A 2,937-nucleotide genomic window follows, 5' to 3' on the forward strand; every position below is an offset into this window, starting at 1 on the left:
TTTTTTTTTTTTTTTTTTTTTTTTTTTTTTTTTTTTTTTTTTGAGATTCAGCTCCTTTATGGAGCTTGGATGGTGGTATATATGTTCTTCCTAGAGATATGAGTATTTTCAAAAGAGGCTTCTTTTTTACTAGTTCAGGGCATGTTTGTGGTGGGTATGGCTAGGTCCCTAAGTTTTTGTTGGACTCCGTTGATCCACATAACAAGGAGGGCAGCTATATTTGCCTTTGTGGCCGTCGGATGTCTGAGAACATAGATGATATAGAGGTGTGTCCTGTAACCACGGTCCCTCAATTTAAGTCTTCACATAATACTTGTTAGGAAAGTAGGAAGAAAAATTATTTACACTGCCACATAGATAAACAAACTACAAATGCACAGAACTGTCAATAAAGCAAAGATCTTACTCAGCAAAATAGAAGCAGATTGATTTCAAAAACAAATATATAAATGAGTTTTATAAAAAATGACATTACATGGGGTGCCTGGGTGGCTTAGTGGGTTAAAGCCTCTGCCTTCCGCTCAGGTCATGATCCCAGGGTCCTGGGATCGAGCCGGCATCGGGCTCTCTGCTCGGCGGGGAGCCTGCTTCCCCCTCTCTCTCTCTGCCTGCCTCTCTGCCTACTTGTGATCTCTGTCAAATAATGAATAAAATCTTTAAAAAAAAAGAAAAAAATAAAAATGACTTTACAGTCAGCATAATAAGTATTTTGGACCACTTTCCAGTTAATTATTGTTAGTATAATGTTACAAAAGAAGCAATCACAAAACTTCAGTGCTATACAACAATAAATATTTATTTTCCTCTTGAGTCTATGGGGCTGCTGGGTGATTGGCTTGGGTAGTTTTGTCTCTCTGTGTACATATATCTGCAGTCACCTGGCAGTTCAGTTCTGCTCCACATGTCTCTCATCCTCCAGTGGGTTAATCTAGGCTTGTTCCCATGGTGGAAGCAGGGGTCTAAGAGATAATGGAAGTGGGCAAGTCTTCTTGAGAACCAACACAGTGTAATTTCTGGTATATTCTATTGGCTACCACAAATCATGAGGTAAATTCAGATTCAAGGGATAGGGAAGCAGACCCACGTCTTGATGGGAGTTGGCGCAAAGACATATTGGAAAGAATGGATCAGGGAGAGGTAGAGAATTGATGCCATCTGTAGCAATCAATATGCACAGGGATTTTACATTGTGAGAAATAAAAAGTTGCCACTTGATAACACTGATGAATTCTGTTCATTAATAGATTGGCCACCTGAAAATAGGATTTTAATAGTTTTTCTGTTAATGTTTCACGAAGCTCAAGTCTATATGAATGAGTCTAGATGAATGGCTCACTTCCATACTCATGATCTGTATTTGTAGTTCCTTTTTTTTTTTTTTTAAGATTTTATTTATCCATTTGAGAGAGAGAGAGAGAGAGAGAGAGAAAGCATGAGAAGGGAGAAGGTCAGAGGGAGAAGCAGACTCCCCGTGGAGCTGGGAGCCTGATTCAGGACTCGATCCCAGGACTCCAAGATCATGACCTGAGCCAAAGGCAGTTGCTTAACCAACTGAGCCACCCAGGTGCCTTATATTTGTAGTTCCTACAAAGGACAAGAATAAATAAGAGGAGGGGTGCCTGGGTGGCTCAGTTGGTTAAGTGTCTGCCTTTGGCTCAGGTCATGATCTCAGGGTCCTGGGATCGAGCCTCACATCAGGGCTTCTTGCTCAGCAGGGAGCCTGCTTCTCCCTCTTCTCCCCACACCTGCACTTATGTTCTCTCTTGCTCTGCTCTCTCTCTCTCTCTCTCAAATAAATAAATAAAATCTTAAAAAAAAAAAAGAGTCAGCAGCACCTTAATTTCCCAGCTTGAACTTTGTACTTTGGTTGGAAATTGTGGTGGTGTTTGAAACTAAATAATTTTTAGCTGTGTGTTTGTCTGACTTTTAGTAAAATGAAGAGAATATATACAATCAGAATTCATTTAAAAGAAAAAAAAGAATCTGAGATTCTAAATTGCCCATTTCTATCAGTGAAGACACTGGTACTCAGAGATATAAGTGACCATATTTATGATTTTATTTTTCAAAAATATGACATCAACAAGCATAAAATAAAACCCCCTAAAATACAAGAAAAAAGATATTTATAACAGGATTATGATGAGATATTTATAGGTAAAATAAGATCACAAGTGAAAAGGGCATAAAAAACTTGAAGATCATAGTCAAAAGCTCAATTTAATGGATGTAGAGACATGTAGAAAACTTTGTGTCCTACCTCACACGATATCTCTGCACCATAACCCTAGGCAGTGGTTGAGTTTTCTGAGAATCTATTCAAGGATGGGGTGTCTATTTTGGATCCTAGAAACTTGAAAGCATCTTCCAATCCATATATCTTCACAGGCCACGTGGTTTCAACCCTTCCTCAACCCTGTGGCTTTGTATATGAATTTCCTCTGTATTTATGGCACCTGAATTTTTTTCTCTCCTCTTTTTTGGGTCAGCCAGGTGTTTTTATTCAGGTCTTTGTGCTAATTAGAAAGAAATTCTGTCGATGGTTTATTTACAAAGAATGTTCTTGACCAAAAATGCAATATATAAGTATCACTTTAGGTAGTAATAAGAACTGTAAAGATGAAACAGGTAAAAGGTCTAGGGAATTGGGGTTAATTGTAGAGGATTATCATGGAAAAACCTCTCCAAAAAGGTAATATTTGAACAGAGGCCATGCAGAGATCTTGGGGAAGAGTATTCCAGGCTGAGAGACAGCAACTGCAAAGGCTCTGAGGTTGAGATATGGTTAGTGTGCTTGGGAAACAGGAAGATAGTCCAGTGAGCAAGGTGGAGCAGCATGAACAAGGTGGAGAGTGGTAGGAGATGAAGTCATAAAGATGGGAGATCATGTATATAAACTTGTGAGGCATGATGGGTTGGAAATTTGGATTTTTATTC

The sequence above is a fragment of the Lontra canadensis genome, unplaced genomic scaffold, assembly GCF_010015895.1.
Source record: "Lontra canadensis isolate GAN:19392208 unplaced genomic scaffold, GSC_riverotter_1.0 scaffold16, whole genome shotgun sequence".
Taxonomy (NCBI): domain Eukaryota; kingdom Metazoa; phylum Chordata; class Mammalia; order Carnivora; family Mustelidae; genus Lontra; species Lontra canadensis.